Genomic DNA, 14,303 nt, shown 5'->3' with positions numbered 1-14,303 from the left:
TAAACTAGGCAGGGGAAGTTGTGTAAAAACACAGTGATTGGTAGTGTCAGGATCAGGAGGGGGCTTTCTGAAGTTGAGTAATTGATGGGTCTGAGTACACAACAAATTGCTGTTCTCCATTGAATTTGTCTCTATATTGGGCGGTTGAGCATTCCCAACCAGTTTATATGTATATGCAATTCCACCCCTTGCATGTCTTCAATGAAAACATTATTAAACTGTTGTAGCCAGTGAAATGCCTATGTTGCACTGTGAGGAATGGAAGTAGAAGAAAAGCTCTAGCTGCTTGTGTCATTTAGGGTATGACATGAAAGAAAACAACAGTTTGTAATGGTTTCTTTCCAAGCAGGATAATTATATCACTTATTTTAAATTTTCTGTAAATTCACACTCTTTTTGGCTTGGTCATAGTTTTAGAGACCTATGTGTTAGACCTCATAGCAGCAGGTCTTCTTCAGCATCCATGGAGCTGCACATTTTCAGGAGTATCAGCCAAATGAAACTGCAGTACTAGATGTACCAGTCCTCCCTCCCCCACCATGAAACAGACACACACACACACACACACACCTTGATATAGTCCTTTATACCATCTCTTTGCTTTACTCAATATCCTGTTGATGGATTCGCTCCAAAGCACCAATTATTTTTTAATCACATGTTCATTACGAATCCCCTGTTGACCGCCCTCCACTTTTTAAATCTCAATAATTGTGCCATTTCAATGCCCTGCAGCATTGCATGTGTCAAAGGGGCTGATTAGCCATGACAACTGTCTTGGGACATTGCTTGTCATTCAGTGTCAGTTTAACGGTTTCTTATTAGGATGTCTTACGAAACCTGACGGATCAGAAAAAAGACAGCGCACAGCTGTAGGTAAAACGAGGTTAATGATTATAGGCTCTTCGTCTTGTGTAAGAATGACTGTTTAAAGTCTTTCGTCTATTGTTTTAGAAGTTCCCCTTCTAAAACAGTTCTCCTTCTAAAACACATGGAAAACTATTTTTAGCGGTCAACTTGAAATGTCTCTAATTCCCTTCTCTAAGAATTTAGATTTCTGTTGGAAAGAGGCAAGGAATTCAGACACTTTCTAGAGTAATTATTACCATGTCATTATATTTGACCCAACAAATTATTAATTTAAGTAGTGAGAAGGCTGTTTTCCTTGAGAAATATATTAGAGGATTGCTTCACTTAGCCTACACACAGAGCCTATTAGCACCATTCATTCCAATGTGACAATAAAATCCGAGCGAAGTGCTTGGGGTGCATTTACAGTGTACTGCTGCATCAAAAGTCAAATGGTTAGTGGCTATGTTCATAATTAAGAGTTATTAATAGTCTCTGTACAGTATGTTCAAAACATCAACCCTTCCTGAGTGTTAGGTGGACTGGATAGTGCTGGATATATTAATGAATGCTCAGTTTTCAACATTTAATAACTTACTCACTCTCAACACACACAGCCCTAGCCAGAGATCACCGATGCTAACACCTAACAATGACATGATAACATAATGTAACATTATTGCTCGTAAAGTGCTGGTACACCTGTGTCATTATGTTGTAATGACTCTGACATTGAATTAGTCATATCCACAACTAGACAGTGTTTTTTTGTCCACCTCTAGAGGAGGCTAAGTTCCCTCTACTCTCTGTCCCCACAGGGATGACTTGCCAGGCCAGGAGTTCGTATGTGACCAGCGAGATAAAGTGGGGCTATCGCTTCATGCCGGTGCTCACCCTGGAGGATGGCTTTTACGAGGTAGACTACAACAGCTTCCACGACATCCACGAGACCAACACCCCCAGCTGCAGCGCCAGAGAGCTGGCTGAGATGAATTGCCACGTCCGCCTGCCCTTCACCTGGTCCGTGGCCAGCAAGCTCAGCCAGCAGGGTGTACTGGAGCCCGAGGGCCGCGAGAAGAAGAGTACTACCCTGGTCACCCAGGAAGAGGGGCTGGAGGAGCAGACAGAGAAGAACGGTGACATTGCTAATATAGAGAGCGAGTCCAAAGTGTAGAGGGGAGAGAGAAAACCTAGGGCCAGAGGGGCTGTGTGAGGCTTACTGTGGTGTCTCTACTCCTCATGGCTGTCTGACCAGGTGAGCTGGTCCCAGGTCAAAGGTCAGGGGTCGGGGCCAAGGCAGAAAAGGGGAGAACCTGAGTACAAGGACGGTCTGGTACGAGGAGCCCTCCAACAAGGACAGCTTTGGCCCTAAACAGGTAATTTGCCCCCCAAGGATAGCTGGTAAATGACAATGGCTGGACTGGAAAGCTCTGCAATTGCATGTTTTGATAACATTGTTTTTTTCTTGAAGATATAAATTAATATTATTTAGTTTTTTTTTTCAAAGATTAAAACCTATACATATAAACATATATATTCTATGATATTTGTATTTGTATTTTTTGTATATACTATTTGTTATGTTGCCAAAGTGTGAATATTTGACAGGAAGATGTTTGATAATGATTAATTTAGACCAGGTCTGTACATATTATATGCCTTATGTACAAAGCTTTCATTACATTAGGGTTTTCAGAAATATATAAGCATGTACAAAAACTCACTGTAGTTAATTTATTCTATATTGTGTACATACGAGAATCATGGCGATTGTAATAGGCAAGACAAAATAACTCTTATTAATAATTCTGGATGCAAGCCCTATAGATTATTCAGCCTGGCCTAATGAGCTAGTTACTTTAAACAGAAACGAAAGTAGGGAGCTTGGTCGGGGTAGGCATAATCCGTGACCGTCTAGGAATCCAAAGGTTGCGTGTTCGAGTCGCGTCTGGGACAACTGTAGCATTTTATCTAAAACTTCCCCTAACCCTTATTCTAAACTTAACCCAATTCACCTGACCTGCTATGTAAATGTACCTAACCTTTGTTGTTTTAGTTCTAACCTTTTATGTAAATGTCCTAAGCTTGTTAGTTCCCCTAACTGCCAACATAAATTCTCCCCATAATTCTCCTATGTTGTTACTGGTGCAACAAGCAACCTGGTCTCAGAGAAAGACGTCATCCAAGATACGTTATCCAAGATACGTTATCCAAGATGTATAATAAATTACATAATCCAATTTGTATGCTAGACATGAGTGTAGGCTACTGTATGTCAGCTGAGGATATAGAGGTTGCCATGGGGATGAGGTGGTCTAGTTATGCCACAGGCCGCAGGCCAGAGTAAGTGTAGTGGATAGCCACCCAGTGGAAAGTTCCTTGTAGGCCCTCTAGTTACTGGCATGTTAGGGGTTTTATCATATAATGATGGTATTGCGTAGAGTCTCACTAAAAGTATAACTAAGGCAATGTAAACATACAGTCAGGTCCATAATTATTTTCACCCTTGATAAAGGTGAGCAAAATAAATCATTTTTATTAAAATAAATACAAATACTGAGATACAGTATAGTGTATGCTCCACAAAATTGGTAAATTATATTATTTTATACTAATACAGTTGCTCAGAGAAAGAGATTTTATTTAACATGTAATACAAAAATCTAAAAAAGATACGGGTAAAAATTATTGGCACGACACTGAGCGTTTTTCTAAAATGTTTTATGAAAATGTTGTGGTCAATTAACCATTTCCTTGTGGATTTTGATGTGTGCTTGAGGTAATTGTCTTGCTGGAAGATCCACGTACGGCCAAGTGTCAGCCTCCTGGCAGAGGCAACCAGGATTTGGGCTAAAATGTCCTGGTACATGGTAAAGTTCATGATGCCGTTGACCTTAACAAGGGCCACAGGACCTGTGGAAGCAAAATAGCCCCATAAGATGCACCACGCAAAGTACTTTATCGTAGGTATGAAGTACTTTTCTCCATATGCTTCTGTTTTTCGATGCCAAACCCACGACTGGTGTGCATGGCCAAAGAGCTCTATTTTCATGTCATCTGACCATAGCACTGCCTGGAGTTTGATAAACGGCATTGGCACTTGGATTGGAACCAGTGAGAAACATGCTCACTTTTCTAATTTGAAGGACAGGCTTCAATCTTTCAATGTGTCTCTGAAGTGAAGCCCACTGTCTGGCCCATAGCATTTTTACATATTTAGACCACTTTATTTCTGCTGCAGAACTACGTTTCTAAAAGCAATTTCTTTGTGTTTCTGGCAAAATGTTTGATTAGAAATAAAACAGTGTAATATAACCTTACAATTGTATTACTTTACAACATGGTTATTTTGCTTGTGCTGAAGAGCCATATACAAGGCTCAGACATCTACAGTGTGTAATTTATTTTGTGTAATTTCTTTACTGCAGAACATTTTAGCTCTGCTTGTCACTGATAGCACACCTGTATAACTTTGGGTTCTATGTGTCAATGAAAAACATTTGGGAAACACTTTACATTAAGTTGCCCGTATACAACGCAGTTAGTCTATAGCTATTTCAATTGTTTTTATTTGTGATCCATATTTGTTACAGGTGTAGTTACTGTACAGTTATTGGTAATTACTCTGATGTTATCAAAAGGGTAGATATTTCAGCTATGTGGTATTTCAGCAGCTTAATGTAAAGCGTTATCAACATGCAGGCGTCATTGTTGAATCTTACTTCTATCCAATCTCTGAACAAAGATTGAACAAACAGACATGTTTATTATATCGACTCCTTTACTTGACTGTATTTATTCATTTGTAATTATTAATACCACAATCATGGTTGTATTAGGTTGTAACTTGAACATTACACTGAATTCCAACATACTGGTTCATAAATCAACTTCAACAATACTTTAACTAATACTTATCTCACACTCTTTTATTGATACAAATCGTATTTTACCTTTTGTGTTGATTTAATGAAATTGAGACATACATTCATACTCTGTGGTCAATATTAGGAGAATGATTCATTAAAATTGACAATCATATTCAATCTAAAGGGCACTTTGTGAAACCATGTGGTGCAGGACCAAGAAATGGTGGTAGAGCTAGAGTTTGGGAGGACCCAATGTTTTGGGTTGGGGTGTCATACTCAAATCCTGAGGGTTGCCCAATGCACAGTACACCAAGCCATCTATGTGGATAGATGCCAGCATTCTGGCAAAAAAAAGAAAGCACAAACCACCACATTTAAACACGGCAAGGTGACTGGGAATATGGACGAGTACAAACAGTCCAGCTATGCCCTCCGTAAGGCAATCAAACAGGCAAAATGTCAGTACAGAGACAAAGTGGAGTCGCAATTCAATGGCTCAGACACGAGATGTACGTGGCAGGGACTCCAGACAATCACAGACTATAAAGGGAAAACCAGCCACATCGCGGACACCGACGCCTTGCTCCCGGACAAGCTAAACACCTTCTTCACCAGCTTTGAGGAAAACACAGTGCCGCTCACGAGGACTGTAAGCTATCGTTCTCCATGGCCGACGTGAATAAGACATTTAAGCGTGTTAACCCTCGCAAATGCTGCCGGCTCAGACGGCATCCCTAGCCGCGTCCTCAGTGCATGTGCAGACCAACTGGCTGGAGTGTTTACGGACATATTCAATGTCTCCCTACCCCAGTCTGTGTCCCCACTTGCTTCCACCATTGTTCCTGTACACAAGAAAGGAAAGGTACATGTAACTAAGCTAAATGACTATCGCCCCGTAGCACTCACTTCTGTCATCATGAAGTGCTTTGAGAGGCTAGTTAAGGATCATATCACCTCCACCTTACCCGACACGCTAGACCCACTACAATTTGCATACCGCCCCAACAGATCCCCGGATGACGCTTCGCCATCGCACTGCACACTGCCCTATCTCATCTGGACAAGAGGAATACCTATGTAAGAATGCTGTTCATCAACTACAGTTCAGCCTTCATCACTATGCTTGGGGCCCTGGGTCTGAACCATACCCTGTGCAACTGGGTCCTGGACTTCCTGACGGGCCGACCCCAGGTGGTGAAGGTAGGCAACAACACCTCCACTACACTGATCCTCAACACGGGGGCCCCACAAGGGTGCGTGCTCAGCCCCCTCCTGTACTCCCTGTTCACCCATGACTGCGTGGCCACGCACGCCTCCAACTCAATCATCATGTTTGCAGACGACACAACAGTGGCGGAGTGGAAATAACCTCTCCATCAACGTCAACAAAACGAAGGAGCTGATTGTGGACTTCATGACACAGCAGAGGGAGCACGCCCCCATCCACTTTGACGGAAGGGGGTTAAAAGCTTCAAGTTCCTCGGCGTACACATCACTGACAACCTGAAATGGTCCATCCACACAGACAGTATGGTGAAGAAGGCTTGGCCCCCTCACAAACTTCTACAGATGCAAGATTGAGAGCATCCTGTCGGGCTGAATCACCGCCTGGTACGGCAACGGTGATGCGTTGGGCTGACTGCACCACCCTCTGGAGAGCCCTGAAGTTGTGGACGGTGCAGTCAGCCCAACGCATCACCGGGGGCACACTGCCTGCCCTCCAGGATATCTATAGCACCCAGTGTCACAGGAAAACAAAGAAGATCATCAAGGACCTCAGCCACCCGAGCCACTGCTTGTTCACCACGCTACCATCTAGAGGTTGGGAGACAGCACATGTGCATCAAAGCTGGGACTGAGAGACTGAAAAACTGCTTCTATCAGACTGTTAAATAGTCACCAGCCGGCCTCCGCCCAGTATCCTGCACCTTAGAGACTGATGACCTATGTACATAGTCATTGAAAACTGGTCACTTTAATAATGTTTACATACTGTTTTACCCACTTCATATGTATATACTGTATTCTAGTCAAGGCTCATCCTATATAACTACAGCTGTACACACCTTTTCTATTAATATATTGTCCATAATGTCTATACACACCATCATATACATATACAGTGCCTTCAGAAAGTATTCACACCCCTTGCATGGACTCTGTGTACAATAATAGTGTTTAATATGATTTTGAATGACTACCTCAACTATTATCTGTAAGGTCCCTCAGTCGAGCAGTGAATTTCAAACACATATTCAACCACAAAGACTAGGGAGGTTTTCCAATGCCTCGCAAAGAAGAGCACATATTGGTAGACAATCTGGACCCTTTCTTTCTAAAACTAGCCGCCAAAATTGTCGCTACCCCTATTACTAGTCTGTTCAACCTCTCTTTCATAACGTCTGAGATCCCCAGAGATTGGAAAGCTGCCGCGGTCATCCCCCTCTTCAAAGGGGGTGACACTCTAGATCCAAATTGCTACAGACATATATCCATCCTGCCCTGCCTTTCGAAAGTATTCGAAAGCCAAGTTAACAAACAGATCATCGACCATTTCGAATACCACCGTACCTTCTCCGCTATGCAATCCGGTTTCCGAGCTGGTCACGGGTGCACTTCAGCCACGCTCAAGGTCCTAAACAATATTATAATCGCGATTGATAATAGACAGTACTGTGCAGCCGTCTTCATCGACCTGGCCAAGGCTTTTGACTCTGTCAACCACCGCATTCTTATTGGCAGACTAAATAGCCTTGGTTTCTCAAATGACTGCCTCGCCTGGTTCACCAACTACTTCTCAGATAGAGTTCAGTGTGTCAAATCGGAGGGCCTGTTGTCTGGACCTATGGCAGTCTCTATGGGGGTGCCACAGGGTTCAATTCTTGGGCCGACTCTTTTCTCCGTGTATATCAATGATGTCGCTCTTGCTGCTGGTGACTCTCAGATCCACCTCTACGCAGACGACACCATTTTGTATACATCTGGCCCTTCATTGGACACTGTGTTAACAAACCTCCAAACGAGCTTCAATGCCATACAACAATCCTTCAGTAGCCTCCAACCGCTCTTAAACACTAGTAAAACTAAATGCATGCTTTTCAATCGAACGCTGCTGGCACCCGCCCACCCGACTAGAATCACCACTCTCGACGGGTCTGACCTAGAGTATGTGGACAACTACAAATACCTAGGTGTCTGGTTAGACTGTAAACTCAACTTCCAGACTCACATAAAGAATCTCCAATCCAAAGTTAAATCTAGAATCGGCTTCCTATTTCGCAACAAAGCCTCCTTCACTCATGCTGCCAAACATGCCCTCGTAAAACTGACTATCCTACCGATCCTTGACTTCGGCGATGTCATTTACAAAATAGCCTCCAACACTCTACTCAGCAAATTGGATGTAGTCTATCACAGTGCCATCCGTTTTGTCTCCAAAGCCCCATACTCTACCCACCACTGTGACCTGTACGCTCTTGTTGGCTGGTCCTCACTACATGTTCGTCGTCAAACCCACTGGCTCCAGGCCATCTATAAATCACTGCTAGGCAAATCCCCACCTTATCTTAGCTCATTGGTCACCATAGCAGCACCCACCCGTAGTCTGCGCTCCAGCAGGTATATCTCACTGGTCATTCCCAAAGCCAACACCTCCTTTGGCCGCCATTCCTTCCAGTTCTCTGCTGCCAATGACTGGAACGAATTGCAAAAATCTCTGAAGCTGGAGACTCTTATCTCCCTCAATAACTTTAAGCATCAGTTGTCAGAGCACCTTACCGATCACTGCACCTGTACACAGCCCATCTGAAATTAGCCCACCCAACTACCTCATCCCTATATTGTTATTTATTTTGCTCTTTTGCACCCCAGTATCTCTATTTGCACATAATCTCTTGCACATCTAGCATTCCAGTGTTAATACTATTGTAATTATTCTGCACTATAGCCTATTTATTGCCTTACCTCCATAACTTGCTACATTTGCACACACTGTATATATATTTTCTGTTGTATTTCTGACTTTATGTTTTTTACCCCATATGTAACTCTGTGTTGTTTTTTTATTGCACTACTTTGCTTTATCTTGGCCAGGTCGCAGTTGTAAATGAGAACCTGTTCTCAACTGGCTTACCTGGTTAAATAAAGGTGAAATAAAATAAAAATAAAAAAATAGATGGGAAAAGTCAAAATAAAAAAAGCAGACATGGAATATCCCTTTATGTATTAATTACACTTTGGATGGTGTATCAATACACCCAGTCACTACAAAGATCCAGGCGTCCACTCTCTCTCTCTCTCCTTAGCAGCAAGCGCACATGAGGCGAGTGGCCGGAACTAGTTTTTGCTGGACATAGGCTATATGTTTTATTGACTTGCAATTGGCTGACACAGATAACGAGCTCAAGCAGTTCTCATCACTTCACACATTAAATTAACAGAGGATAGGTCCAATCGGTAAATCAATTTTAATTGCACATACCAGAGACAATTATATCAGACCCAACCCAAATCCGATGCAAAAGTCAGAATGTAGGACCCGGACCCACTCGGGTCACAGATCGGATCTGGGAATTTCAGTTCTGTTGGACCTGGGAATTTCGGGTCTGTTGGACCCATGAAGACCACTAGTTGGGTATGTTACTTTCTAAATGTAATCCGTTAGTTTCTAGTTACCTGTCAAAAATTGTAATCAGTAACGTAACTTTTGGATTACCCAAACTCAGTAACATAATCTGATTACTTTTAGATTACTTTCCCTTTAAGAGGCATTAGAAGAAGACAAAAATGTATATTACCAATTGAACGACATCTATTCCAGGATAAATCAATGTTAGTTTACATAGCTGGCCATAAATGGATGTTGCATTTTACTTTATGGGTTGGTGATGTAGGCTCCCTCTAACCCATTGCTTTTAATTACAGATAATAATATGATTAGGCCATATATTGACATTAAAAACCAAATTCTGTCAGATTTCCAGTCATTCCAATTAATTTAATACCCCTTGATCTTCAAGAATAGGACTTGGAAGTATGAAAATATAGATTAGCTAAATTATTTTACCTGAGCATAACCCAAAAACGAAGGATTTATTAGCCTACTCTGTTGTTTATGATTTTGTTGTCATGGAGGACAGATGGGCTCATTGCTTCGAGTTGAAAAAGAAATGATGCTCTCATGGAATGGCATGCATTGAGCACTACCGAAAAGAGCTATTTGCGTGTGAAAAACGTATGCCATATGCTGCATTTGCTATAGGCCTACTGTTTAAGTTTTTGTTGGTGACACTTTGAAATCTCGATCATTTGCAACTGTTTAAGTCTATCAAAAGTTTGTGTCCATTAGGCCTATGGATTTTTTTGTGGGTTGAATCAGCACAATCAGATTGAGCAATAAAAGACCCACGCATGGTCTTCTTAAATTAAACTAGTTTTTGACAGTATGGAGCACAATACCACGGAGGAGTTTAGAAGGGAACTCACTCAAACTTGTATTCCATAGGCTGGGATCCGCATGCAGCTGTTGCAAGAGCGCATTTTTCATTGGCTGTCCACTGGTCACAAAAACAATAATTGATAGGCAGTTGAAACTTCTTCAATTCAACCATTATTGTGTTAAATACACATATACATTTGTGAACAGCCATCCATAACAACCACAATCCGTAAGGCGCAAATAGCTAAATGAGAGAGCAGCAGCGTGATTCACATTAATGCGCTGTGTATATATCAATAATAAGTGATAGCCGTATCGCCCGTAGGCTACACCACTGCTGTCATCCTTACCTCCAAGAGTGACTGTGTGTGTGTCAGTGCCAGTCATTGCCGTTTAAGATGAGGGAGGATGATTTTATTTTTGATGAGCATGGCCTTATTTCTATTACAGCATATTGGATGACTGTCATTCATATTCCATTCACCCAGTTCAATGTAACAGCGATAGGTTTAGGCTACTACATGATTATATAATTTTCCTTATATACCCATCATGAGGTTGCTACAACCTAACCTATGAATGAAAGTTTACAACGTAGTTGCAGACAGGTGGAGATAAATTTGAGGTGACAGACAGTGAAACATGGACAGACAGTGACACATTTAATACCGCCTTGCACACTCTTGCCTGCATCATGCCTGCATCTAGCTGATCTAGGGTGTAATCATTAGTCCAACAGTTGCCAACGGGAGTTTCTATTATCCCCGGTTCGTTCCGTTTGCTTCCGTTTAAGAAACGTTTTTCAACAGAATCGGCGGAATGAATACACCCCTGATCATGTGTAAACACGATTCACTTTCATGGCAGCCACGTTGTATTCCTTCTCGCATCTATGCGCTCTCCTCCTCTCACCTTTTCTCTTTGCTTGTGGACTTCAATGCACAACACATCAGCTGTATGTTACCAGGCGAAAAAACCTTTCCAAGCCAAACCATATCATAACCGCTACACACAGCCTACATCGTTGTCACCATAGCTAAAGTAACATCATAGTCAACTAACGCGTTAGTAAACCCGCTCCAATCATGCAGTAACATTACAGTGTACAGTCAGTAAGCAGTTTAGCACTTACACCAGCGGGCCCCAGTGGCAATAAATTAGTAAAACTTGGAAGAGTTCCAGTGTTGTGTTGGATAGTCATAGCCAGCTAGCTAACATATCATCCCTCTGATGGAGCAGGATGTTTGAGTAGGCTAAACTGAAAGTGAAAAAAATATGACAAAATCTCTCTTTCTCTTGCTTCTCCTTAATTTTGGAAGAAATGTATTTGTTCAAAACTGCTCAACTATTGTGTTTCTCTCTCTTTGATTCAACAGCTCACCACATTTTATGCATTGCAGTACTAGCTAGCTGTAGCTTTCAGTATTAGATTCATTATCTGATCCTTTGATTGGGTGGACAACATGTCAGTTCATGCTGCAAGAGCTCTGATAGGTTGGAGGACGTCCTCCGGAAGTTGTCATAATCACTGTGTAAGTCTATGGAAGGAGGTGAGAACCATGCCTCCTAGGTTTTGTACTGAAGTCAATGTACCCAGAGGAGGACGGAAGCTAGCTGTCCTCCGGCTACACCACGGTGCTACCCTACAGAGTGCTGTTGAGGATACTGTAGACCTTCATTGCAAAACAATTTGTTTTCATCAATTATTTGGTGACGTGAATATAGTTAGTATAGTTTAATCTAAAAGGATAACTTTGGATACTTATTTTTTTATTCTATGAAATTCACTGAGGAGGATGGTCCTCCCCTTCCTCCTCTGAGGATTCTCCACTGGTGTGTGTGTGTGTCTGTTCCCCAGCTGTTCGCTTTGTACCTGGGGAAGTTTTCAATTTCCCAATGCTGAAGCTACCATATCTGTTATCACACACTCAAACGCATGCTCACAACCGCACACACACGAGGTCAACAAAATTAATGTAGCCTACTTTGTGGCTGAATTTCAAGACCTTCAGAGCAAGGGTTTTTATCGGATGTGCATTTGTTTAGTCAGCATTACTCTCCAACTCATATAGATTTAACATGTTTTAAATATCAAACACTCAAAATGTATGGGGACAAAACATTGTTAATTTTTGTTACAATAACCTGTCCTTTTTTATAAACAATTTCTGCCTATCCCTAACCCAGAGGACTCCAACCCTGTTCCTGGAGAGCTACAACACTCCTGTAGGTTTTCGCTCCAACACCAGTTGTAACTAACCTGGTTCAGTTTATCAACCAGCTAATTATTAGAATCAGGTGCTAGATTAGGATTGAAGTGAAAACCTACAGGACGGTAGCTCTCCAGGAACAGCTCTCCAGGAACCGGGTTGGAGAGCCCTGCCCTAACCTAACGTAGCAGGCGTAAAAGAAACGCCTGAAACTAGATCACCTACATACTGGCAAAGACAGTATCCTACAGTATGAAGATAGGCAGAAACTGCTTCTCCAATAGAAATCCCCGAATACACTTGTAGGCGATGTCATGGCGACGTTGGCTAGCTAAACTCATGTGCAGAAACACATCATCGGGTCTAATGGTAGCCTCGTTTCGAACTGCGCATGTGCAGGCCATCAACTCAAAGGCACTCCTTCGATATAAAATTATTTTTGCAAAAATGAAAACGTGTCAGTTTGTCACTTTCAGGAGGTTGGAGTAATAACATGTTCAACTACTTAAGACATTGGCTCGAATCTAGGTTGTGCCTTTAGATTTCCAGTAAATTAAAAATTAAATGCACTATGCAGAAATCACTCCGCCATTTTCTGGTTGCTAAAATTCTAATAGTTTGCCTAATTTCAGTTTATGTGACAAAACAAGCAAGCATACAGTGAGGGAGAAAGGTATTTGATCCCCTGCTGATTTTGTATGTTTGCCCACTGACAAAGAAATGATCAGTTTATAATTTTAATGGTAGGTTTATTTGAACAGTGAGAGACAGAATAACAACAAAAAAATCCAGAAAAACGCATGTCAAATTTTTTAAAATTGATTTGCATTTTAATGAGAGAAATGAGTATTTGACCCCCTCTCATTCAGAAAGATTTCTGGCTCCCAGGTGTCTTTTATACAGGTAACGAGCTGAGATTAGGAGCACACTCTTAAAGGGAGTGCTCCTAATCTCAGCTTGTTACCTGTATAAAAGACACCTGTCCACAGAAGCAATCAATCAATCCGATTCCAAACTCTCCACCATGGCCAAGACCAAAGAGCTCTCCAAGGATGTCAGGGACAAGATTGTAGACCTACACAAGGCTGGAATGGGCTACAAGACCATCGCCAAGCAGCTTGGTGAGAAGGTGACAACAGTTGATGCGATTATTCGCAAATGGAAGAAACACAAAATAAATGTCAATCTCCCTCGGCCTGGGGGGCTCCATGCAAGATCTCACCTCGTGGAGTTGCAATGATCATGAGAACGGTGAGGAATCAGCCCAGAACTACACGGGAGGATCTTGTCAATGATCTCAAGGCAGCTGGGACCATAGTCATCAAGAAAACAATTGGTAACACACTACGCCGTGAAGGACTGAAATCCTGCAGCGCCCGCAAGGTCCCCCTGCTCAAGAAAGCACATATACAGGCAGTCTGAAGTTTTCCAATGAACATCTGAATGATTCAGAGGAGAACTGGGTGAAAGTGTTGTGGTCAGATGAGACCAAAATGGAGCTCTTTGGCATCAACTCAACTCGCCGTGTTTGGAGGAGGAGGAATGCTGCCTATGACCCCAAGAACACCATCCCCACCGTCAAACATGGACGTGGAAACATTATGCTTTGGGGGTGTTTTTCTGCTAAGGGGACAGGACAACTTCACTGCATCAAAGGGATGATGGACGGGGCCATGTACCGTGAGAACCTCCTTCCCTCAGCCAGGGCATTGAAAATGGGTGGTGGATGGGTATTCCAGCATGACAATGACCCAAAACACACGGCCAAGGCAACAAATGAGTGGCTCAAGAAGAAGCACATTAAGTTCCTGGAGTGGCCTAGCCAGTCCCCAGACCTTAATCCCATAGAATATCTGTGGAGGGAGCTGAAGGTTCGAGTTGCCAAACGTCAGCCTCGAAACCTTAATGACTTGGCGAAGATCTGCAAAGAGGAGTGGG

General features: G+C 42.3%; 1 pseudogene across 1 annotated transcript in view; it reads left to right on the top strand.

Annotated features, from left to right (window-relative positions):
• Nucleotides 1–2,023, top strand: part of LOC311135556 (G protein-activated inward rectifier potassium channel 2-like) — a 113,083-nt pseudogene extending 111,060 nt beyond the window's left edge. The window contains exon 3 of the transcript in view: nucleotides 1,668–2,023. The product of the transcript in view is annotated as a G protein-activated inward rectifier potassium channel 2-like (transcript). The remainder of the gene's footprint in view (nucleotides 1–1,667) is intronic.
• Nucleotides 2,024–14,303: the final 12,280 nt, after the last annotated feature.

The sequence above is a fragment of the Coregonus lavaretus genome, assembly GCF_964263955.1.
Source record: "Coregonus lavaretus genome assembly, chromosome: 10".
NCBI lineage: Eukaryota > Metazoa > Chordata > Actinopteri > Salmoniformes > Salmonidae > Coregonus > Coregonus lavaretus.
The sequence above is the reverse complement of the archived record's forward strand: the minus strand, read 5'-3'. Positions and strand labels throughout refer to the sequence as shown.